We start from the raw sequence: 27281 nt of genomic DNA on the forward strand, positions 1-27281 counted from the left end.
CTAAATGGTGTTTGGATTGTGCATTATCTAAGCATCCATTTTAGAAGAAGTGAGTTTCTAGCCCTCATAGTTGTGAACCTAATGTAAATTAATACAGTGTTGCCTTATCAAGTCTACAGCTAGCCAGGAACAATAACTCAGAGGTGGGAACTCCCCTGCCTACTATTAATCTCATTGGGGTGTTTATTTTTGAGCCCACTGATGACACTTTAGCCATCTATTAAATTGTTGATCATTTTAGTGGATGGGAAAAGGTAGGGGATTAGAGTGACAGACACAGAGAGGTGAAAATTGGGCATTACTGTATGGAAGCAAATGTAGAGGGCAAAATACAGGAGATACACAAACACATGGGGAAGGAAGAAAATGGACAAACAGAAGCCTATTTTCCCACTGAGTGATGCTGAATGTGATAAGGTACTGAACAAATAATTATACGAACTAAATGTTTAATTACTATATAGAAGCCCTATTCTATCTTTAATCTTTGTGAAAAACCTTCTGTATGCAAATCAGTGGGAATTCTGCTGTGACTTGAAGGCAAAAGAAGTCCTCCTTCACATCCCCAGCCACTATCATTATAAATGGAATTTAGACCTTTCCACTGTAGGAGGTAGATGACCCTAAACTACAGGCTAATCTGAGTCCATGTTTATAAACACCTGGACTTCAATGGGCGAGATTAGGACCCTAGTCAGCAATTCAGATAATTTCCAGAATTCTTACAAAACCTGGCTTCTGCTTGATTGTCCTTGTGCAGCATGTCTGTTGTGAATTAGCCAGCTCTTTTTTAAAGGACATTTAACATTGTGTTAACATTTTAGTTCTTGTAGCTACATAATTGATAGCCCACTATTTGTCAGCAGCAATATATATGACAGCACATGCCCTAAACTTGATTCCTATTACTGAAGTTTCCTAACAGAATCTTTAGATTTGGCTTCCCTTACTTCTGGCACATTCAGGGATAAAAAGAAGTTAAGACAAAAGTACCTTATGAAAGTGAGGATTATTAAGTGGTCCAAATGGACAAAATAAAATGGTGAGAACCTTTAGATAACAAGGCCAGACTCCAATCCCTGCATTTTCGTTCCCCTTCTGTGAATATCTAAGCTGTTTTAGGTATTATGCTGCTGCCCATCACCATAGTATCTGAGCATCTTCCATATAAAATCAACAGCAACAGCATAGAGTCTAGAATGGTTTCTCATGTTTGCAGACTGGTTCCTGATTTCATTAGAAGAACAGTTTCCTAATGATGTTTCGTTACTAAAATAACATGCTTTGATTTTGTGATTATGGCATTGGAGGGGCACCTGAACTCTGACTTCAGTTCTCAGCTCTGCCAAAGTGTCTGTGTGACCTTGGACAAGTCATCAAATCCCTTGGTGCTTTGGTTCACTACTGGTAAAACAGGAATAACTCCTCTCTGCATCCAAGACATGCAAACTTATCAGAACAAGGACAGTCTCTTACTGTGTGTGCATACAGTGCCTAGCACAATGGGATCCTAAACTGGATTGGTACACTTCAATACAAATTACTATTAACCAATAAAAATTATTATTAATAATGTTCAACTTTATGTAGGGTAAGCAGACATCTCGTTTTTAAAGGGAGAGTCCCGTATTTAAGCCCTCCTGCAGGTATCCCAACTTTTTCTTAAAAATGGGCAAATTGTCCTGTATTTTCGGTCTCTCCCTCATCAGTACTGGTGGGTCCTGCTGCTGGCTGGACCCATGCTCGCCAGTCGCCCGCCCACGAGTGGTGAGTGGGCAAGTCCACTGGCTGACGATGCGGGTGGGTGTGCAAGGCTTGGGGGGTGGGCAAAGATGCAGCGTGCGGGGCCAGCTGCTCCCCCTGCTGGTCGGTCAGCACAACCCCTGCTGCGTGCTGGCTCTTGGCCAGCATGGCCCCATCCCCCATCCCATTTCCAGCCAGTGCTGGGTGCGAGCTTCAGTGGTTGATGAGTTTGGGCAGGCATGAGGCGGTGGCCAGTTACATGTCACCTCTGCTGCCCAGCCATTGGCCCTTTATGTGCTCCCCCTCTTGCTGTCCTCTCCCTGCTTTGCCCCTTTGCCCCCCCCACCTCCTCCATATCCCCTCTGGTGGGGCGCATCCCACTCCCAGCACTGTATAGAGAACCAGCCCCTGGTCAGAGCGCTCAGCTCACCAACAGCCTGGCTGGCAGGTTCCTTCCTTCCCTCACTGCCTCTGGCTCGGCTGGCGCCCCGGGAAAACCCAAGTCCCTCCGGCCCCGGGCCCTGCCAGGAGAAGCCGAGCCCTGCATGTGTCAAAGCCCCGCACAGCGCTGGCACGGGAAGCGTCTCCACCCCTCAGCTAAGCTCTAGAGTGGCGGGCCAGGGGAAGCAATTTCCAGCCTGTTCACGTCCCAACCCGCAGGCTCCACAGCAGCCCCCAGAGCAGAGGCTTAGCACCCTCTTCACCTGCATCCCCCTCCCCCTGCCCTGGGTCCTGCCCCCAGGGAGTGCGGGGCTGCTCCATCCCCTAGGCACCCTCATCTGCTGAGTCACCTCTCTGGCCCGGTGTTGTTGAAGCACCTGCAGTCAGGTTCCCTGGGCCCTGGTGCACAATGCAACCTTAGGGCTTAGCCTCTTCCTGCCTGCGCTGTAGCTGGGGGATGCAGGAGGCAGTTGGGTTATGTCTGTGGCCAGCAGCAGCCTGGAAGTGGTAGCTGCCTTTTGACACCATGTGGGCAGGATGGGACAAGCTGCTTCCAGCCAAAGTGGAGTCGGCGGGGAGTGAAGAGATGAGCTCTGCAAAGACATGGCCCAGTCATCCCTCCCCTTCCCCTTGCAGCTGGAAGCAGCTCCTATCCCTTCCCTCCTGCACAGTGCTGAAAGGCTGCTGCTAGCCATCTTCTGGTGTGAATCCTGGCAGAAATATGGGGAGAGGAGACACGTGACCCTGCATGTCCCCTTACCCCAATGTGTTGCTTCGGGACGGCGCGGTGCCAGGTACCAGGAGAGGCAGGTCTGTCCCGGGGGCCCAGCCAGGCATGGAGGGTGAAAAGCGCCGGACAGGGAAAGTTGGGTCAACGGGTTACTGCCCCTGTGTGAGAGAGGTGTATAGGAGTGTGTGTGTGTCCCCTCTCCCCATGTGTGTGGTGGGGGGTAGCAGGGCTGTCCCTAGGCATACGCAGCTACATAGGGCACCATGAAATTTGGGGCACCAAATTGCCCCAAATTTCATGGTGCCCTAGGCAGCTGCGTGCTACATATGCAGCAGCAGCAGCCCCGGTGACCAGCCCTATCACTCGGCCTCCCCACTCCCCCGGGCTGCACCCACTGCAAGGGACTGGGCCGTCCCTGGTGGGGGGGGGAGGTTGTCTCGGACAACTCCCTCCACCCTGCCTCTGACCCTTCCCCCACTCTGCCCCAGCCCCGCCCCCATTCCACCTCTTCCCCCAGCGATCCCGCACTCACCAGCAGCGGCGGGAAGGAGAGCAACCCAACCCCAGCCCACTCAACTCCGCCAGCTCCCAGCTGCAGCGTTCTGCTTCCCGCTGCCGGTGAGTGTGGGGAAAGGATTGCCCCCCGCACTCACCGGTGACAGGAAGCGGAGCGACATGGCCCCAGCCCCAGCCATGTCACTGGGGCGGGGGGTTGGGGAAAGGACGCCCCCAGCACTCACCAGTGGCAGGAAGCGGAGTGCTGCAGCTGGGAGCTGGCGGAGTAGCGCGGGCTGCTCCGCTTCCCGACGCTGCCGGTGAGTGTGTGGGTGGGGGGGAATCCCTTCCCTTCCCCCAAGCCCCCTCCCCCGAGCGACATGGCTGGGGCCAGGGCGAGGGAAGCGGAGGGGGCTGCTCCTGGCCCCCTGCTAATCCCTGGGCCACTCTGGGCCTGTGAGGCCCCCAAAAGTAGCCCCCCATAGCTCCTGCCTCCCAGACCTGGGTGGGAGGCCTAGGGCCCCACACAGTCCCCCACCCCCACGGGGGGACTGCGTAGGACACCCAAATGGCTAGGGATGGCCTGGGAGGTAGCGTGTGTGTGTGTCACCGCTCCTTGTGTGAACTCTAAAGCCTTAAAGATAAGAAGGTAAATAAAAAGAATCCAACTCTACAGTCTTTCTTTTTAACAGGGGCTCAATCAACTTGATGTTAATTTGAATGTTTATACGATTGATTGCTGTTGAACTTGCTTGAATACAAGTAATTTTACCAGGTGTCCCTTATTCAGTATAGGGAAATATGGTCACCCTAACTTTATGATACTCTTCATATCTCTCCACATGCTCCTCTGATCAGGCCCATGCAATTTCCCATGTAGTTGCTCCTGCAAATAAAAGGGCAGTTTACATGGCAGAGACAGAGAGAGAGACACACACACACACACACACACCCCTCAGACTGCAAACTTTATTTTGGTCTTTTAGTGAATTTGACTTGATCACAGACTGGTTACATGCATTTTTGTGTTCTAAGTGTTTCTGTCTTCACTTTGTGGAAGTAGTTCTTCAGCTGTTAACAACTGACTAGTACTATGTATTTTTATTATCATGTATAAAGTGGAACTTTCCCAGGTTAGATACTGTTGCTAAAAAAAATATTTTCCCTATTTTACAGTTAAAAAACAAAGCCAGCAAAACAGAAATGAGACTAATCATCTGCTGCTCTCCAGGCTGGTGAAGCTTTCAGTCCTGCCCGTCACAGATCTCTTATGAGATTTTATTAGAGGAATTCAGCATAGACACAAGGTGTCTCAGTGCAACAGATCCAAATGTAACCTGTCTGTCCAAAGGGGACAAATGTCTCATAACAGCTGTTGGGCTGCTTTGTAGACAAGTGGGGGACATAGTTCTTTAACCTAGAATCATGCATTGGAAAATAAGTTTGCCTCTCCAAGGGCTTGTTGGAAATGCTTCAAAGGATTCTGCTTTTCCCAGAAAGCTATATCACAATATGATGTGGTGTTTATTGGCTCGGAGTCAGTATTTTTAGCCTTCTTTCTTTGGTGATGAGAACAGTACTTTGAAGTTTGACAGAAAAAAAAATCACACTTTGCATGGTAAGCACAACTTCCTAATGTGGCTATGTTCTGTCATCAGAGTCCCTATTGGTAAAAGAAATACAATACATTACACTTCTGAAGTAAATTTTACGGAAATATGCAGATTGCATGTGTCAGACACTTTGAGGAGGCCACAACAGTGCAACTCCAAATTCGTGGGGAATTTTCAAGTCCTGTTTTTGGATTGCGTGTGATTTCAAAGATCAGTACCAATACCAGTGTGTAAACAAGATAAGTTAATGAAGGCCCAAGAACTATAAGGATAAATATCCCCTACTCACAGCACCACATCCTTACAAATCTGGGACATAGCCTTCTTTCAATTCTCAGGCTGCTCCTGGAAGCCTCCTACTGTCTGCACACTGCAAATCATTAGGGCACCCACATCTGTTTAAGCAGCCATCTCTGATATAAAATTGAGTCATAGTCCAACTGTGTTTGAAGGGGTTCTGGCTCCTGGCTCACACACACTTAATCCCTGTAGTACAGTATCAGATTCCCTAACCCCAAAAGAAGTAGAGGCTAGCAGTGCCAACTACTGAATGGCTCGCCTTGGGGCTTGTTGAACCCATCTTACCCAGCTGGTATACTTGTCTGTTGTCTAAGTGTGGGCAGGGGATCAGTGACTGGCCTTCCTGAGGGTAGTTCTCCTGAAGGCTTCAGGAGTCTCTCATAGAAGCTGTAGAACCACTGTCTGCTCTCTCCCAGAGCTGCTCAGCAGCTCAAACTTCCTGTTTTTAAATCCTTATTGCACCCCTGATGTGACTGATAGGACCACAGTGGTGGGGTCAGACTTGACAACAGCAGCTCTTAAACCCTGCACCAGTGATCATGGGGTTAATACACCCCATCGCAAGCCTCCACAATCAGAATATACTACACAATTTCTCAATCTCCTATAGTGACTGCCTTCCCATTTCCTTTGGTATTTTTTCCTTCCTCCCTGGCATCTTTCCCCCATCCTCTAAGGACAGTGAGGCAAATTAATCCTGCAGTATTTTAGCAGTGACCTCTGTTATCAATAAGTTGCCACCTACTAGCTCTCTTGATAGATGACCACATCTCAATTTGGTCCTTAAAAGAAAAGGGGGGAAGGGAAAAAGCAGTTATTTTAATGTAGTCTGCTCTTTTTTCAGTCTCTGCCTTCACTGTGCTTATGTTTTATACTCCTCTAACTTCGTCCCATAATCTTTCCAGTCTTCAGAATGTTGATTCCAAACAAAATCTTTCATTTCAGATTTTCTGGCCAGAAAAAAAAATCATTTTTTTGTCAAAAATCAGTGTTTTCCAGTAGAACATTTTGATTTTGATGACACCAAATTTTCCAGTGTGAAATTTTTGTCAGGCAAAAAAAATTTCCACCAGTTCTTAGACACCAGCACCAAACACTGATCTTCTGCATGTAGATCCAAATAGATTAATTAAAGAAGAGCTTCATTACTGAATTGATAGCCATGGTAGGATAGAAGAGATCCAGGTCATTCACCAGAGAGACTGGGCATAAGGCAGGATATTTAGTGGCTAAATTATCTCCCTTATGGATTTAAACAAATTCTGGTGAGATGGTAGTTTTGTGAGACCTACTTAAATGGTCAAATCCCATCGATGATGTAACACAATCCAAATCAATGGTGTTTACATCCCCAAGGTGAATATGATTCTGTATCTTTTACTCTGTCACTATCAATGGATCGCTACATACTTTTGTTTTTGTGATTCAATTTTTTAATTGTCATAAAAAAAATAAAAAGGTAAATAAATTACAGCTTTGTCAAATACCCCACATTTAACAGGATATCCAATAAAATTACGCAGCTTTACAAACTTATCAAAGCTGCAAGACTAGACAATACAAAAATCAGACAATATTACACGAACATAACATGTTAGGGGGAGAATAACCATAATAAAAAAAAACCCCACACAAAAAAGGCAAAAACAGGTGGAGGGGTTGGGAAGTGGGAGGGAAAGGTCAGGTGGAATGAAAGTCTGGCATTATTTGAGCAATCACAAAATGGGGTCCACATTTCTTCAAATTCATATAATTGCTCTTTATATTAATAAGCTATTTCCTTTCTCTAACTCTGACAGGTCTGAATACCACTGCTCTGTTCCAGGCATAAGCCTAGTCCTTCATTTTAATAAAATCATGAGCTTGGTAAACACTGCGGCCCATGAGAACCAAAATCGTTGTGATGGAGTTAATCCCAGTGTAGTGAGTAATAACCTAGCATATAATTTTCAGATGAGGTTTGGTTGCTGAAGCCAAGCATTATTTTTGCTCGTGTCCACCTGTTTCCACAGCTGCCTGGCTATTGAACAGTCCCGCAGCATATGCATCAGGGTTCCTTTTTCTTTATTATAGCTCCAACAAATATCAGAGGACGAGGCCCCCATCTTGCACAACCTGAGATCTACAGGAGCATTTATAACATTCCATAATATACTCTGCCACTGGGATTCATTTAAGAGCTGTGATAACTCACTTCCCATGCTTTGACAAAGAACTCTAGACCAATGAAGTTCCTCTTCATTAGTAAAGCATACATTGTTGACAGAGGCCTAGGGAGTTTATGAAGCATTTCCAAAGTTTCCAGTAACTCTGATGCCACTGGTAGTCCTAGGACATCTGGACCAAGGATCACTATATTCTTATGATTTAGCCACCATCTAAAAATGTCCCCTCTTAGGGTATGTCTACACTATGAGAGTAGTTCGATTTTACTTAAAGCGAATTTGTGGAACCGATATTACAAAGTCAAACGTGTGTATCCACACTAAGGACAGTAATTCGACTTTGTGAGTCCACACTAACGGGGCAAGCGTCGACATTGGAAGCAGTGCACTGTGGGTAGCTATCCCACAGTTCCCGCAGTCCCCGCTGCCCATTGGAATTCTGGGTCGAGCCCCCAATGCCTGCTGGGGCAAAAAATGTGTTGAGGGTGCTTTTGGGTAACTGTCGTCATTCAACCCTCACTCCCGCCCTCCCTCCGTGAAAGCGCCGGCGGGCAATCAGTTCGCGCACTTTTCTGGTGATTGACAGCGCGGACGCCACAGCACTGCGAGCCTGGAGCCCGCTGCGATCATCGCTGCAGTTATGGCTGTTGTCAACACCTTGTGCCTTATCACGCACCTTTTTCAGAGGCAGATGATGAGAAATCAGGCGAGGAGGCTACGGCAGCGCGGTGAGGACATTAAGTCTGAGAGGGGCACAGACCTCTCACAAAGCACGGGACCCCGCACTGTGGACATCATGGTGGCAATGGGTCATGTTGATGCTGTGGAACGGCGATTCTGGGCCCAGGAAACAAGCACGAACTGGTGGGACCGCATAGTGCTGCAGGTCTGGGATGAATCACAGTGGCTGCGAAACTTTCGCATGCGTAAGGGAACTTTCCTGGAACTTTGTGAGTTGCTGTCCCCTGCCCTGAAGCGCAAGAACACCCGGATGCGAGCAGCCCTGACTGTCCAGAAGCCAGTGGATGGCTGGGCAAGGTTCATGACGCTCGCGTTTTCAGGAGCTCTGGTCTGTTTAGACGGCTGCAGGAAGGTATTTACTTCCCGGACCACAAAATAACTGTTGGGGATGTGGAGATGCTTATAGTCATCCTCGGGGACCCAGCCTACCTGCTAATGCCCTGGCTTATGAAGCCCTATACAGGTGCCCTGGACAGTGAAAAAGAACTCTTCAACTACCGGCTGAGCAAGTGCAGAATGGTGGTGGAGTGTGCTTTTGGACGTCTGAAGGGGAGATGGAGAAGCTTACTGACTCGCTCTGATCTCAGCGAAACCAATATCCCCATTGTTACTGCAGCTTGCTGTGTGCTCCACAATCTCTGTGAGAGCAAGGGGGAGACGTTTATGGCGTGGTGGGGGCGAACTGTTCCTGCTGAGCAGTTCGCCGGCAGCATGCAGGGATCTTTCCCGGGGACAGCCACGATGGGGGTGGGACAGGGGCAGAGTTCATGCCGACCAGATCGCCGGCAGCAGGAACTGGCCAACGCTAGGAGCATTGCTGGGATCGTGAAAGAAGGGCACTGCTGTAAATTAAGCTTTAAGCAGTCAAAAGTCTATGGCTTACCATGTCCGCCTGCTAGCCGAATTCCGTTGTCCGGCCCCGCTTCTGTGATATGTACAGCAAGACCCCAGGCACTCAAGGTGAAGACAGAAAATTCGACCTTGTACTGAGTGCACGTGTGATAGGTACTGTGCATGGTCTTGTTCACAGAGAAAGACTATATTCATTGTTTGCAAAAATGTATCTTTTTGAGGAATTCACTCCCTTTTTCCCATCCCACAGCTGCAAGCGTCTCCCGAGCTACCCCGGCATCCCCCTCCCAGAGGCTGGCGCAGATCAGGCGGCGAAAGAAAAGGACACAGGACGAGATGTTCTCAGAACTTATGGTCTGTTCCCGAGCCGAGGCAGCACAGCAGACCCAGTGGAGGGAGAACATGTCGCAATACCAGCGATCACACAGCCAACAGGAGGACAGGTGGCAGCAGGAAGACCAGCAGGCGACTCAAACACTGCTTGGACTAATGAGGGAGCAAACGGACACGCTCCGGTGCCTTGTAGATGTTCTGCAGGACTGGAGGCAGGGGCAGGAGGACAGAGCCCCCCTGCATTCTATCTCTAACCGCCCTCCCCCTCACCCAAAGTCCCAAGAAGGTGGCAGGGGCCGTGAAAATAGTCACTCCACCCCTGCAGACTGCTCAAATTGCAGAAGGCTCTCATTCCCAAAGATCTGATAAGTCCTTTCCTTCCCTCCAAATGCACCTCACCCAAGCCCCCGTCCCAGTTTCATCCCCTAACTGTGTAGTTGTTAATAAAAAATACGTTTCTGTTAATTACTGTTTCCGTCATGTTCTTTTAGAGGACAGTGTGTTTGAAGGGGGAAAGGGAGTTGGTAATTGGAGAGGACAGTCACCTTTACCAGGGTACAGATACGGGGGCAGGTTCAGCAGACGGTCTCACACACACCTTTCAGTCACTAGGCACACTGATCAATCTGGGAGGTGGTTTTCATGTTCTGTGTGTGGGGGCTATGTGAGTTTGTGGCGAGGGAGGGCGGTTACAGATCTTATGCAGCGGTCCTTAGCCTGGATGACAGAGCCACGCAGCAGGGGGTCTGTAACCGCCCTCCCCCACCACAAAGCCACATAGCCCCCCCCCAGAGTCCCGAAAAGGAGGGGTGGCAGGCTCCGTTGAAACAACCAGTCCACCACTGCGGACCGCTCTAGGAGCAGGAGCCTGTCATTCCTCGAGTTTAGAAGCGTCCTCTCCATCACTACACCCGCTCACCACCACAGTCTGTGTCCCAGTTTCAACCCTTTACCGCGAAATCCTTAATAAAGAAAATGGTGTTAATGAACAAAGTTTCATTTATTTTATTTTTAAAGGTGTGTTGGAAGGGGGAGAAGGGGGTTGGTAACTGGAGAGGATAGTCAACATTAACTGGGTAAAGAAACGGGGGCAGGTTCAGCAAACAAACGTAATAGTCACAGGTTACCCTGCTCACTCTGGAACCTAGCTTTCAAAGCTTCCCGGATGCACAGCGCGTCCTGCTGGTCTCTTCTAATCGCCCGGCTGTCTGGCTGGGCATAATCAGCAGCCAGGCAATTTGCCTCAACCTCCCACCCCACGTGAAAGATCCCTGCACGCTGCCGGCGATCCGGCCGGCATGAACTCTGCCCCTGTCCCACCCCCGTTGCGGCTGTCCCTGGGAAAGATCCCTGCATGCTGCCGGCGAACCGCTCAGCAGGAACAGTTCGCCTCCCCACTCCCATCGCGTGGCTGTAAACCACCGGTTACAGTTATTTAAAGGAACAGGCAATCAGTCCCCATTCTAAAATTCCCCCAATTCAAAGCAGGTCACCATGAGTGATATCACTCTGATGAGGATTATGGAGGCAGAGAAAGACCGCATACTGCGTGAATGCCAGCAAACACCAGGGCCGTATGCCGCCATGTTTTGCCAGGCAATGATACCAGAGTACCTGCTGCTAGCCTGGCACGGAAAAGTTTCCTACCATGGAGAAGGCAATAAGGCCGCTCTCCCCAGGAACCTGATGCAAAGGCTTTCACATTACCTCCAGGAGAGCTTCGTGGAGATGTCCGAGGATTTCTACTCTATCCCCAGACATGTTAACAGACTTTTCCAGTAGCTGCACTGGCAAGGACTAAAAAGTTAAGTGCCTAGGGCAAACTAATCATTAAAAACCCATTGCTAACATACCATGCCTATTCTATTCAAAATAAATGTTTAAAACATTTACCTACTGATGTTTCTCCTGATTCACGGTCCAGGTTACCGCCTTGGGAGGGTTGGTAGGGGATCTCCGTGAGGGTGATGAAGAGATCCTGGCTGTTGGGGAAATCAGCGTTGAAAGCGCTGTTGACTGCCTCGTCCTCCTCATCTCCTTCCTCATCTTCCCCGTCCGCGAACAGCTCCGAGGAAGTGGCCGTCGACAATACCCCATCGTCAGAGTCCACGGACAGTGGTGGGGTAGTGGTGGCGGCCGCACCTAGAATGGAATGCAGTGCCTCGTAGAAACGGCATGTCTGGGGCTGGGATCCAGAGCATCCATTTGACTCTTTGGTCTTCTGGTACGCTTGTCTCAGCTCCTTGATTTTCACGCGGCACTGCATTGCATCCCGGCTGTATCCTCTCTCCGTCATGGCTTTTGAGATCTTCTTGTAGATCTTCGCATTCCGTCTTTTCGATCGCAGCTCCGAAAGCACGGACTCATCGCCCCACACAGTGATCAGATCCAAGACTTCCCGATCAGTCCATGCTGGGGCCCTCTTTTTATTCTGCGATTGCATGGTCACCTCTGCTGGAGAGCTCTGCATCGTTGCCAGTGCTGCTGAGCTCGCCACGATGTCCAAACAGGAAATGAGATTCAAACTGCCCAGACAGGAAAAGGATTTCAAATTTTCCTGGGGCTTTTCCTGTGTGGCTGGTCAGAGCATCCGAGCTCGGACTGCTGTCCAGAGCGTCAACAGAGTGGTGCACAGTGGGATAGCTCCCAGAGCTATTAGCGTCGAATTCCGTCCACGCTAACCCTAATTCGACATGGCCATGTCGAATTTAGCGCTACTCCCCTTGCCGAGGAGTACAGAAATCGATTTAAAGAGACCTCTATGTCGAAATGAATTGCTTTGTTGTGTGGACAGGTGCAGGGTTAATTCGAATTAACGCTGCTAAATTCGACATAACTTTCTAGTGCAGACCAGGCCTTAAATAAAAATCATAGAACTTTGTATTCATGAAGGAAAAGCAAAATAGAGAGTAAAAACTGTAATTGTTAATTAAATGTTGCATGTATGTAAGACTTGCTTTGCAGTAGGGAGCATATATAATCTGGGCTTTATGGCTTTTATATTCAATTTTTATAAATAATTTTTTCTTTGTACGTCCCAATATGTTTCATTGGCCTTCAGAGAACAAGAGTAGAGCTCTCCTGTGGTTAATTTAACCCCACTAAATTCACCTGCTGGTAATCAAAGACTATATAGTGGCTAACATGTCCTGTTCTTATTTCAAAATTAATGAAGTTAAATCCTGCTAGCTAAGCCTGTAGTTTAAAAAGTCTATTAGCTTTTAATACAATAGTATAATAGACTTCAGTACAATTATTGATGCATTTTTACTACTTTTCTAAAGAAAAGGTAAATTCAATATATTTCAAGTGTAAAAATAGCCACTTTAGAAAAGGAACAATAAAGCCACATAAACATCAAAGGTCTATGGGCTCAGGTCAGCCCATTAGTACTCTGAAGTAAGCTGAAACTCCACAGACTGCACCATCGGAATGTGAGACATGGCAATCATCCTCTTGCACATGACATTGGAGAATAACATTACTCTCCCAATCCTTCCTGGCTACCAATAAGGCTCTGGGCTGTCTTACTTTAAAATAGTGCTCAACTAGCGCCTGGACCCCAGAAAGGTGTGTCATTTAAGGCTGGATAGGACTGTATAAAAACTCTGAGAACTCTGGCGTATTGGTGAGGGACCAGCGAGGGCAGGATGAATACTACAAATGAGTGTTTGTGAACATTCAGTTGATTCACTTTGACAATATTTGTGACCCATTCAGTTGCTTTTTGTCAATATCTGTGTTACTATAGTTTCATTCCCAAGAATGTTCATGGAAAGGGAGAGGAGATGGGAAACTTCAGGCAAATCTGGATTCACGTGCAAATGCTCATTCAAATACATAGTTGTAAGTACATTTGAACCTGAAGTGCATGTGGCCATTCTGAATATTGTGTGTGTGTCTGGGAGTCACCCAAACAAGAAGCAGAAACACAAAGCCATGTTAGTTAGATGACCAATGACTACAGCTGGTTGGGAATTTTTCAACAAAATGGCTTTTCTCACTGGAAAATGGCAATTTGTCAAAACCAAAATTTATCATGGGACAGGAGTGATTTCAGTGAGAAAGGAGTCTCAGATCCAGGATGAAATGTCTGGTCAAAACAAATGAGAGCGTGAGAACCTAGAATAGCCAATAGCCTGGTAGTTAGAGCACTCACCCAGAATAGTTCAGACCAGGGCCTTGAACCTCTGCCAAATGCATACCTTAGCCACCTGGCTATTCTGGGGTGGGTCTCTCTCATTTTCTCCTGTTGGAGCTGTTACACTTTGTTTAATTAAATATTAGTTGGGCCAGAAAACCAGAGAAAGTGACTCTATAGCCCAGTGGTTAGAGCATTCAGCTGGGATGTACGTAACGTAAGCTCAAATCTCTACTCCAGTGAATATACAAAATGGAACAGCTCCAACAGGACAAACTAAAAGAGATCTACTCCAGAATAGCCAGTAGGGCACTCACCTGCTATGAGGGAGAATGGAAGAGTAGGGACTTAAACATCGCTCTCCCACATCCCAGGTCAGTGCTCTAATCACTTGGCCTGGGGTCTCTCTCTCTGGTTTCTCATGAAAAACTTCAAAAAAGGTCTTGGATTTGTTCTGAAGCAAAGCGAGACATTTTTTGGAATCTCAAAAAAGTTTCACAGTATGGGAAAACCATTTCCCACCAAGTTCTACCAACTGCACAAGGCAAATAGTAAATTCTGAACAACAAATACTCAAATCAAAGTAGCAAATACTTTATATGCAATTAAAAAGCCATTAATTGAATAAGTTAGCAATTCAAACAGATGTGTCAAAAGATAATCTGGGGAAAAAAAGATGAACTAAAAGTGTTTTGTGTGTTCAGCATTAAAACCAACCTAGCTGTATTTATGCCATTTTCAACCTTGACCATTTATACTTCTAAAATGACTATGTGTACAGCCAAATTATCTGCTGGTGTAAGATGATGCAGTTCTTTTGAGTTAAATATAGTCATGCCAATTTACACCAGCAGGAAACTTGGCCCAATATGACCATGTCTTTAAATTGGCTGAATTTTTCCCCGAGCTTTGGGTTTTTTAAAAAACCAAAACATTTAAAATTAGATGCAAATTTATTGGACAGTAGTTGCTTTCAATTACTAACATGGACTATGATTGACTCTTTACTGGGCTTTTATATTTTAAATAATCTCAGATAATATTACTACCTAGCACTCACATGGTGCTTTTAATCTGTCAAATGTAAAGGGCTTTACAAAGGAAGTCAGTATCATCATCCCATCCTGAATGAGCCACCCTGAATCGTGCAGAGCACCCAAACTGCAGGTCTCAGAAGCCAGCCACAAATGAAGACACAAGGTTGATTAAGATATTATATTATCCATTTAGGAAGAGATCATTTGACATGTTTGCCATCAGCTTCTTCAGTATAAAATGCGGCTTTTCTGTCTCCTGGTACATTCCTTCTGTCCTATCCACTTCTGCTGCTTTTACTTTCTCCAGTGTCATCAGTTATTGGATTAAACTCTGACAGCTCTCTCTACTTCATTAAAGGTGGTGAAAGCAACACACACTGGGGCAGATTCATCCCAGGTGTAACTCCAGCAGAGTCACCAGAGCTACATCAGAGATGAATTTAGCTCACTGTGTCTTAATCTAGCTAGTGACCCTTCCACCCCACTTAACAGAAGGGTCATTACACTTTTTCTACCCATGATCTTTATAATGTGAGAGACAATATCTTAATTTTGTCTCTACCCACTGCTATGGCAGCTGAAGCATAAGAAAGCCAAGTGAACTACCAAGGTCAGAGCAAGTGAATCAGTATGAGATCTGAAATAAACTGAGCTGCTAACCCTCAGTCTGTTCTTCTGTTGCATTCTTCTGTGCTATCACCTTATTCAAAAGGCTGTTTGCTCTCACTGGATTTAATATAAAGACTAGAATCGTATTTCATACACTTTAGGAGCCAATTACATGTAAGCAGGTTTTTATAAATAAAATATTTATGTAGACAGATTAACCAAAACTCCAACCCACATTTTTGATGTTGATACATTTTCTGCAAATGCTAAGGACTGGACAACTTGATGGTGTTAAAGGTTTAGCAAAGCTCTTGAACTAATTTTTTATATTAACAAAATATGTGATTCCTAAAATAATTTCCTCCTGTAATAAAAATCTCTGCACAACTGTTTTCCCATTTAGACAAAAAAGCTCTGATCAACACAACCACAAAAGGAGAAGTAGCACTTGGCAAACACACATGTGCAAGTGTATTTAAAGGTAATGTTTGTACTTGGTTTCTGAAAGTGAGAGTATAGCACAGGGTTCACAGTTTGTGTCACCAGAAATGGAGTGGAAACTTTGTAGAGAATTTGGAATGTCCTCCCCTGGTAGACGCTTTAAGACCCTTGATGCGTGATACAATGTGGTTGGTTCCAACAGCAAAACATTCGTTTTTTTCAGAAGAGATTTAAGACCCAGAGACAAGTAATCTGTGAAGGCAGCATCCGTTTTAGGGATGAACTGCACACGGGGCAAGGAAATCATCCGAATACTCCTTTCAGTGTGGTAGCAGAATGGTAACAAGAGGCTCCCGAGAGATCCCCTTTTAGCATAGCACTGCTTGGAGTGGGTACTTCTATACAGATTCTATGAAAAACCAAGAGCCATGTGGGTTCCGTAGTGGCGCCAACAATAATGAGGGGTTATTTGGTCAGCACGAGTGAGGAGGGACCACCACCGGTGGTGGAAAATAAGGGCAAAAGTAGCAAAATGTCCAGCAAGATGACTAGCACATCAAAGACAGATTTCTTAATCTGTTTAGCCAGTAAATACCAAAGATCTTTTAAAATCTTGTTAGTTCTCTCTTCCTCCACCTTAATGCTTCCACAAGTAGCATACCCAGACATACAGTACACTATAACAAATGCAGAGTGTTAACAAAGATACTGCCATGTCCTCCAAGCACTTCCTTAAAACACTCTGTCAAGGCTGCTTCCCCACTTTGAACTTTAGGGTACAAATGTGGGGGCCTGCATGAAAACTTCTAAGCTTAACTACCAGCTTAGATCTGGTCCGCTGCCACCACTCCCAAAATGCTAATTCCCTTCCCTGGGTAGCCTTGAGAGACTCTTCACCAATTCCCTGGTGAATACAGATCCAAACCCCTTGGATCTTAAAACAAGGAGAAATTAACCATCCCCCTTCTTTCTCCCACCAACTCCTGGTAGATCAAGATCCAACCCCCTTGGATCTAAAAACAAGGAAAAAATCAATCAGGTTCTTAAAAAGAAGGCTTTTAATTAAAGAAAAAGGTAAAAATCATCTCTGTAAAATCAGGAGGGAAAATAACTTTACAGGGTAATCAAACTTAAAGAGCCCAGAGGAATCCCCTCTAGCCTTAGGTTCAAAGTTACAGCAAACAGAGATAAACACTCTAGCAAAAAGGTACATTTACAAGTTGAGAAAACAAAGATAAAAACTAACACGCCTTGCCTGGCTGTTTACTTACAAGTTTGAAATATGAGAGACTTGTTCAGAAAGATTTGGAGAGCCTGGATTGATGTCTGGTCCCTCTCAGTCCCAAGAGCGTACAACTCCCAAAACAAAGAGCACAAACAAAAGCTTTCCCCCCCACCAAGATTTGAAAGTATCTTATCCCCTTATTGGTCCTTTGGGTCAGATGTCAGCCGGGTTACCTGAGCTTCTTAACCCTTTACCGGTAAAAGGATTTTGGAGTCTCTGGCCAGGAGGGATTGTATAGTACTGTACACAGGAGGGCTGTTACCCTTCCCTTTATAGTTATGGGTATAACTGATGAAGGGTATAACTCCTCTGCCCTGATGCCTACAAAAAAAAAACCACCTCAACAATAGTCAGTCAGCTTCTGTGCTGTGACTACTGCTTATCGTGGTACTGGGCTTCTCATTGTATTGTAGCAATCAATTTGTGCTACAGGAAGCTGTAGAACAATCTGAGTACAACACAATTTAATGGAGGCCAGACAGTGATACCATCATGCTGTCAGATTTAACGAGAATAACAAATTCAGTGCAACTTCATGGAGCATCGTTGTGCTGCTAACTCTTTAATAATGGCTCCTACCAAGCCTGTGAGGATCCAGGGGTAAATCTGCTGACAGAAGAGAGAGATGAAGAAGTGGGAAATACAGTTTTTCTTTTAAAACAAACATGTTTTCTCATAATCATAACCAAGGAAGGAGGCAAGATTATTCAAGCCAACAGGTGTATATGGAGTGCACTTTACTTCAAGTGTTTATACTGTACTTTGTGACTGAAAAATATGCTGAGCATAGCAAGGCCATAATACGCTGCTTGATTCATGTCATTTGAAAGGGAAGTGAAGACCTATGGGATGCAAGATTATCAACCCGAGGCTATTTTTTGCAAACAGCTGACACTTTGTGTAATGTACTCCAATGCAAAGGCACAAAGTTTGCTCTTCCGAAATATTTTATGGGCCACAAAGGACAAACCATCTTTGCCAAGATGGATAAACAGTGGTCAAGGAGGGGCTGAACTCTATCAAGAGGCAGGGAAGTCATCCAAAGCATAATATCAGTTTAGTAGCAAAATTTTAACAAGGGGCTCCGGGGAGCCCCTGAAAATCCCCACCAGACCATCCCTGTCATGGAGTCCTGAAGTAATGTCATGTAGCTACAACCAAGAAGCCAAAGCCAAGACTCAGAGGTGTCACTAAAACATCAATGTCCATCAGCACATCAGGGCACTGTGTCACAGAGCCACATAGTACTTATTTCCCAAGGGCCCTGCCCTGCAGCCCTTCCCCTCAATCCCTTCTCAGACAAGTCACGTAATGACATCAATGGGAGTTTTCCTGTGTGAGGACTGACAGTAAAATTCAAACCAGTACCAAGTACCCACAAGGGGCAATATCTCCTATATCAACCCCGCATATGCTCTACATCAAAGCTGATATGAGGACGTTGGGCCTTGTGCAGATACTGTGCACAGGAATGAATCTCACTCTGTGTCAGTTCCTACAGATGATTCTCCCCACATGTTGTAAGGAAATTTTTTGTAAGAAAATACCAATCTGGGCTGTATAGATCTTGAAACTGCAGTTGCTTGCTAGAGGAGAGCACAGATCATATCACAGCGTGGTCAAAGGCTGCCAGACCTAGCAATCAGAGCCAGAGTCTGCAATCAAGACAGAAGTCAGCCAGGTCAGGATATTGGGAGGTCAGAAACAGGAGATAAACTGGAGGTCAGGAACCACAAGTCAGATGCCAGGAGTCAAGCTGAGTTGGGATTCCAGGAAATCGAGCTGGGGGAGCAGGAAGCACAAGGCCCACAGTTCAAAGCAGGGTGAAGCCCAATTGCTCAGAGATCTTCTTGTTCCTGCTTCAGTAGGGCCAGCTGGCCAATCAGCCGCTCTGGGACTCTAGCAATTTGACCTTTTTGGTGGAGCCTCTCACTGGGGCCGTGCTTTGTGGGTCCCAGGTAAGTTATTGTCAGTAGGCTGCCAGGTGGAAGGTTGGTGCAGCTGTTCCCATGACCCTTATGGGCCTGGGTTTGAGACCTATGGATCATGACAGACTATAGAAATAAATGGAGATCTTTGTTTGCTTTAGGCAGAGTTGTGTTGTATTTGATTTATACCAGTTTAGTAACTTTCACCCAGAAAGCTATTGAGGGACCCCAGTGCAAGAAAGGAGAGAAGAACGGTGACATTTATATCACTTTTACAAATAACATCACGTAATTGCCACAGTTTTAGAGCCACTGCAGTGCACCAGCAGCTTTACATCATTCTGACTTAATGCACAGACAACAGACAAGTTTCAGCACAAGCAGCACCTGTCTCTGCAATTCCTCTTATGCTTCCTCAGACTCGGTGATCATACACCTTACATTGCATCTGGGCGATAGTTAGTTCAAATCAAGCTGTTTCCATCCATACCAATGTATTTCCCAGGGACTAACTACTTACAGCCCCTTTGGTCCTGCAATCACTTTAAACTCCACAGAGCAGAGTTTTCAAGCTGTATTTTACCCATTTAATGCTGTAGGGCTTTAATTGCATGAAAACAGGTGTTCTGCTCAGATTCATCCCCCAAATAACTAAACTACAATTGTTAAAACCTACATTAAAAAGACACGATTAGCATATTGCACAATACAGTTTTTAAAACAGTAAGACAGAGCCTTGAAGCTGAACAGAGTGGGAGCTGAACATTTTCAAATCTACAAACCAATATATTAACAGAACATGAACTAAGAGAGAAATCTGATTACACCAAATTGCCAGCCAGATGCCAAGAATACTATCATCATAGTTAACAAACATTTACTAACTTCACACCTTTGCTCTAAAAGCCATTCCAGTTTTTTAAAAAAATCTATTTTTTCCTCTAACTGCAGTGTCTAGCTGGCACAACCAGGATGCAAGTTGTGTTACAAGCAAGCTAGACTTCCTAACATGCCAAATTCTCCTAGCATAGGCAAGGCATTAAAATATCCATGAAACAATTTTGGCACATTGAACCGAGTTCCCAGAAGATCATGAGCCACATTAATCAGAAACTACCACAACCCACCAGGCCTGGGCACACAATTGTGTAGCACATTTTTATCTTCTTTTTAAAAATATGGATTGTGGATCCAAACCAAGTTATGTTCTTTCACTTGGTCTAGAACTGGATAGTGAAGAGGATAGGGTAAAGGGCAAAAGACAAAAATCCCCATCTCAACCCTGATACTGCATAAGTGTCTCGCACTCTGCATAAGTCTCAACGTTTTCTGATAAGAGCAGCATCTTCAGAAAGGCAAGTCATGATGCCTATGTACCACAAAAATATATCAAACATCTACAGGTTGAGAATTAAATTTCTATATTGTGGCCTTAGGTAGCCACAATACTTCCTAATGTGCAACTGGAGCACAGCCACGGCAATACCTTTGACAGGGAGTAGCCTGTCCTCTATTCTGTATAGGTTCTTATATCATGCCCATCACTTTAGTATCTGCTCCCCTACCAAAGAGCCAGTTTGGAACATGAAGGTGGGCTATGGGTGTGGCTCCTCCCACCCACTTGGGGAATTCAAGTGCTACAGGAAGAAAGTCTGCATGGAATTCAGGGACTGCAATTGGTCTATGCCCCAGCAGTTTGTTTCACAAAAACGGTAACAAAACAGTGATTTTACTAGAAGAGTAAATTATGTTTAAACACTACATTTGGTATGTCATTGGAGCAGTTTCTGTAGATTTTGGATTCTGATAAACTAGCTATTTGATTGTACTAGGTCCTTTGGAGCAAGTCACGCTCCAAATAGTAACGATGCTTTTACTTATAAATGACAAAGAGCCTCTGGCTTATTTTTTAACCACACATTAAGTTTTGGCAGAAGGTAGATTTTATGCTGTTTTATACCAACCACCTGTAAGGTATTATTAAAACATAATAGAAGATGGCTTCTCTTCCTGGTTCTAATGCATTTTCTTTGAATGATATGTAAAGCTCAAAATTATCTGCAGCTCTATGTCTGTTTTTATTATGGTTGAAATGACCCTTATTATTTGTATAGTTCTGTCTCTCTCAACCTTCAGGAAATTCTAAAAGAGCCTCCATAGACAGGCAAATACTACGTGTGTGTGATAGTGGGCATGATTCCTGAATACTGGCTTTTTCTCGGAGCTCCTGTAAGAATTCTCTCATTTGAAGAGACTCAGTTACAAATCAATGCCACAGATTCACTTTCTGCTTAAATATCAAATTCACCTGATATGTGAAGGACCCATACCATAACCACTAGTGCATAGTGTGATGTGTATGGATTTAGCATTTAGTGGATTTGGAAACAATAGAGTAGTTAATATTCATCTGAGTGGTCATTTATTTTGGTAATATACCGAGCTTACCCTAACTAAATATTACGTTTCTTATGATGACATTTACTCTTCTTTTAATACTTTATATTATATTCCTCCAAAGCATGACCTGTTAAGTAGACCTTTAAGCACACTAACTTTTGTCTGGATTAATTTATGAAGTCTATATTATGTGCATAAAATCTTGAATCCAAAATTCAGTGAATAAAAAGATCACAGCAAATATTGACACTGAAGATGATCACCCTAAATCCACAGCAGTTTTCCCTGTTGTGGACATAAAACAATGTTCTATTCAGGTTTTAAAAGAAATTCTGGCACATCTCAAGCTGAGGAGGTTATATTCCATGGTCTATAGATGAATAAGTGGGGCGGGGCTACAATTTGTCCCTGTGTTCTCATCCCGAGAGATGGTGCCTCTTTGTCAGGACTGAAGCATATAAGTAGACTGACATGGGGACACTTAAATTGCTGCTGTCCATGTTAGATATCTGTTTCACTAAACAGAGAATTTCAGCTTCCATTCTGACACCTTTCGAAAGGAATAAATTCATTTTAAGAGAGTCATGCACAGGTTTAATTAGATTGTTCCAATTCTAAATACAGTCAAAAAAACCAAAATCACATTCATAATTTGAACTGCAATTATTACATGACAAAGATCAGTGCAGACCAGTTTCCTGTTTCCCAGGGATATAGCTACATACTAATATGCACTGAGCAGAGTCAGTAGCATTGAAATCAGAGTATCTCTGCCATTGTATCTAGTCAGAAATTATATATTCGACTGTCTGGGGAAATGTTACACATAGTTATGGGGCATATTTTTTAAAAGAACACCATCTGGAAAACAAAGGAAAACACTATGGCCACCCCACTCATTTGGAATAACTGTTGTGATGGTTTCCCCCCCCTTTGGGGTGCCACCTGGAACTGGGGTACCACTGAGCCAGCCTGACCCAACAGCCTGGGCTCCCTTTCACCCTGTAATGCTGTGACAAGCTGCAGACATGCTCCTGGTCTCACACTTTCACCTGCACACAAGTAGGGACACACTCAGATGCAGAAACACAAAGACAATGAAATCAGCTCTGCATGGGAAGGCTCAGCTAAGGAATTGTCCAGTACTCAAGTGCACACCCCCTCTAGAGAGTAAACCCAAAATTGTACCATCTTGCGCTGCACAGAAAACTGTACAGTGTACGCGCATGAAATTCACCCCCTTCCCTCAAAGTGGAGTGGAATATACACAGCTTTCTGCCCCAAATTATGATTTCCACACACACCGGTTTTAGACAAAACAATAACAAGTCTATTAACTATTAAGTGATTATAAGGGATAGTAAACAGATCAAAGCAGATTACCTAACAAATAAAACAAAAAACACAATCTAAGCTTAATATTATATAACGGTTATAAGTAGCAAATTTTTCTCACCCTAAATGTTGTTTTAGGCAGATTGCAGAGCTTCTTAAAGGCAAACTGCACTTGCTTGCAGCTTAAAACTCCAGTTATTCCTTTCACAGGCTAGACAACTCACTAGCCTTGGTTCAGCCCTTCCCCCCTGGTTTTTGTATCTCAGATGCTTCCAGTGTCTTCTTTCTTGGGCAGAGAGTCAGTGAAGAACGGACCACGATGATGTCACTCCCCTGCCTTAAATAGCGTTTGTATATGGCGGGAACCCTTTGTCTCCCAGTTTGATTCCTATCCCCAGTCAGTGGAAAAACACTAGCATTATGATGGAGTCCATGACCAGGTGACTTGGCCATCTGTCCCTATAAGGTCAGAACAGATATAACTTGGAGGCTGTTTGCAGCGTCCCCAGGAAAGCTTCCCCGGAAGGCTCCCTGGTGGGAGGTTGGCATCTTCAAAGACTTATATAGTTTTCCCTAATGGCCCTTCCTAGCTAGCCATTCAGACTGATTGCATTCTGTCTAGTGGGCATTCCCCAGGTGTAAACACATTTGTAATAGATGCATAGACAATATTCCTAACTTCAGATACAAAAATTATACATGCATACAAATAGGATAATCATATTCAGTAAACTATAACCTTTTCAGTGATATGTGACATGACCTATCTAGTACAAAATACATCATAGTTATGCCATAATCATATCATAACAATATCTCTATGAAGAATATGGGGTGAAGTGTCACAACTGTAACAGCACAGGAGCATATTCAGCCAGCCAAAGCATCTAAACCAGGGGTTCTCAGACTTTTGTACTGGTGACCCCTTTCACACAGCAAGCCTCTGAGTGTGACCCCCCCCCTTATACATTAAAAACACTTTTTTATATATTTAACACCATTATAAATGCTGGAGGCAAAGCAGGGTTTGGGGTGGAGCCTGACAGCTCACGACCCCCCATGTAATAATCTCATGACCCCCTGAGGGGTCCCAACCTCCAGTTTGAGAACCTCTGATCTAAACTGTCTCATCCTTCTGGTTTTGAAAAGAAAGGATTGCTAGGCAATAGAAGAATATCTATAGCACAGTGAGTTGATTGGAGCCTAAGCAAAGCCTGCAAGCTCTTAAAAGCAAATGTAAATATCTGGCTTTTTTGGGAAGAAGAGTGTGGGAAAAGTTCTAAACCTATTTTCAAGAGTGCTTGATAGCAGCTGTGTAATGTTACTTGGGCTTAATGTTGCCATATTATTGCCTCCCAAGAACTTGCAAGTATTAAACTATTCAGGTTGGTTTCAACATCCTAAGCCTTCCTAGGACCTGATCAGGTAATATAAGTAGGAGCCAACCAAGGAGATATGATTGGATCCATATCCATCTTAGATTAAATTTAGGTGTAGATGCAAAAGCATCAAAATCTTACAAGCTGTTTCCATAAGCTCTTGAGTCAGACAGGCAGAAATTTTTGCAAGTTCTACTGAACTCAGGAGATAGTGGCCACATTCAAAACAGAATTGAAAAACAGGCCCCTTCTGTTTTTTGCTTCCAACCTTAACCAAGTCCACACAGACAAGTTTATATCCAGGGATTCGAATTTGAAAGTTGAAGGTTTTCAGATTCAAAGTTTTGATTTTGAATCATCTCCAGTTAAGGATCCCCCATTCCTAGTTCAATTGAAATAAATGACGAAACACCAATTGACTTTCAATGGGAGCAGGATTAGGCCCATAAGTAAGAGCTACTAACCTTGTGAATATAGAAAGAACACTCTTCTCCCTCACTTGTTAGGCAATGGGAGCATATACTAACGAAAGGCAAAAAAGGAATAGGAACTTCAGAAATGTCTAAAGGTCTAGCTATAATTGTGTATCATGGTCTTGCCAGTTAAAAAGCATGAAGAAATACCTGGTTTCTGTGCTAAGCAAGAGCTTTTGGCTGAATCTGGCATTGGGTCATGAAAAGAGATTTTGAACTTCCAGTTTCCTTGCTGAATAGGGTTTGTATTTTAATTTTCCTATTACTCACTTTCAAGTTAAACACAGGCACACTCACCTTTGAATCTTGAAGATGTATTTTAATTGATTCTCTGAATATTTTAAGGTCAATTAATTCCATGGATGTTGCAAACACTGCATTTTCTTTATTCCAACTGCTGTTCTAATCATGTTCATTAACAGGATTACTTTTACCTGCCAGCTAATGTTTTACGTTACATTAATAAATCTTCTGTTTGCTATCTGAGCTGAGTGGACAAATAAAATGAATTACCCAATCCTATGATTTTCCACGAGTCTAGCACTATTCTATCATTAGAATGTCATTCTATCAAGGGAGTGAACTAGATAAAGGTGACAAAATGAAAAATATATGCATATATTTTTATTTTAAAGTGTACTGTTAACACAACCCTTTCCTTGTTATAAGTCAACAAGGTTTTTCCTTGTGTTCTTTGTTGTGGTGGAAGCCTTATGGAATGTTTAGCTTTCATTGTTTATTATAGCTGTCAATCATTCATATATTGCACGTGTTTATGGACTTTATGTCCTATTCATATTTGTAGGAAACACCAACAAAGTGATATAATAAGAAATACATCATGCCATCCTACTGATTGACTGGATAGACATATATTCTAGAAAGGCCAACTGCAAAAATAATTTGCACTTGTACTATTTCCATGTAGTTCTAATTTAATTTTTAAAAAGCTCTGAACTACCACCATCAGCACATGTGCACTGAAGATCAAATGTAACAGCAATTAATCCAATCCTTTTTGATTTAGTGTTAATTTAACCCAGTGGATTATGCTTTGCTTTACATGCAATTGTGTTGATCCTACTACATATCAGAGAACCCCCAAATCAACCAAGCTGCAACCCAAAATTGGAATTAAAATGGTGAATCCCTTTCTCCTTCTCTGAAGCATCTATTCCTCCAAAGAAAGAAAGGCAAGTCATGAAGAGTGGCATCTTTAATACAAGGTTGATAAAATTGCATCTGAAAAATGTCAAGATAAGCAGGTGGGTGCAACAGAGCCTGCCAATAGACTCAACTGTGCATTGGTCAGTTACAGATTAAATACGTCAAAGTAAAAGGAGAAAATGGCATCATCAATATGCTCAGACACAAACTGTTAGTACAGTAAGCTCCCGATCCAGCAAACATTTATGTACGTGCTTTACTGTGAGTAGTTCCTTGGAGCTCAATCGGAGTTACTCAGGATATTAAAGTTAAATACACCTCTACCCCGATAGAACACGACCCAATATAACACGAATTTCGGATATAACACGGTAAAGCAGTGCTCCAGGGGGGGGGGGGGGGGGCAGGGCTGCACACTCCGGCGGATCAAAGCAAGTTCGATATAACGCGGTTTCACCTATAACGCGGTAAGATTTTTTTGGCTCTCAAGGACAGCGTTCTATTAGGGTAGAGGTGTACATGCACTGGTTTTCGGGGCCTGACTACTGAGAATCCCCCTTTGTTTTCAAAATAATACTAAAAGGGTTCAAAATGATGAATTTTATTGTAATGGCAACCAATGAGTTAAGAACTACTAGGACTAATTGTATAATACTTCCGTTCTAACACAATTCCTAAACTGCAGGACTAATTCAGATACTTGTTGTGGCCTATCTGATTAGTGTCTGGCTGCTTTATTTTCTGTTACACACAGCTTTCACTGCCATTTCAAGCATATAAGGTTTTCTGGGCATACGTCCCTTTATTATACTCCCATTATCAATATGTTCTGGCGTTTACGGGAAGGCCTAGATTCAGAAATGATGTCATTTGTTCACATGGAGACCAAGTAAAGTTCAACTGTAGTTCAGGCTTAGTTAAGGATTCATTAATAGACACTTCACATAAAGTGCTACCATGTTCTCTTTCATATTTCTCCCCACCACCACCACCCTTTTTTTTTTTTTTTTTTTTTTGCAGCTGAGAATAATTAACTGTTCCTTTGTGAATGTCATTTGTTCTCAAGGAATTAAATGCCACCTTATTTCCCAGAACAAGGATTCAACTGTCATAATTATAGCTTCATTTCAGGAGAAAAAAAATCATAATTTATTACAGATTGTTGAGCATGTGCGATAGGTTTAAACGTCTTTGAAAGTAAATTGTGGCATGTCATGAAGGGCTTTTGCCATCACTGTAATTGATTTATAATTTTGCATTTAAAATTAACAACATTCACCCATTGTTCTTTTATTATGTAAGACTCTGGCAGGGAATTTAGAATTGTGTGTTCAGTTCAGGTCACCACAGTACTGTTATGATAATAATAAATCTATACTAGTTTAAAAAATAAAAATGATACAGGAAGGGACACTGAGGCCAACCCCAGCACTAAAAAGATGAGCTTGAGATTGAAAACTGTTAAAAAACTAAATCTCTGTGGCCTTGAAAAAGGAGATTTAAGAGGGATTTATTTGAATTATATTAACTTTAAAACACAAAAATAACCAAGATTACTTTAATGTCACAGCCATGATTTAAACCCCCCCAATAAAAGACAATTCAGAGTTAATGTGGAACTACTGGGACAAATTCTACACTCTTACACACCAATTTAAAGCCAGAGTAATTCT

Source organism: Chrysemys picta, chromosome 2, assembly GCF_011386835.1.
Source record: "Chrysemys picta bellii isolate R12L10 chromosome 2, ASM1138683v2, whole genome shotgun sequence".
NCBI lineage: Eukaryota > Metazoa > Chordata > Testudines > Emydidae > Chrysemys > Chrysemys picta.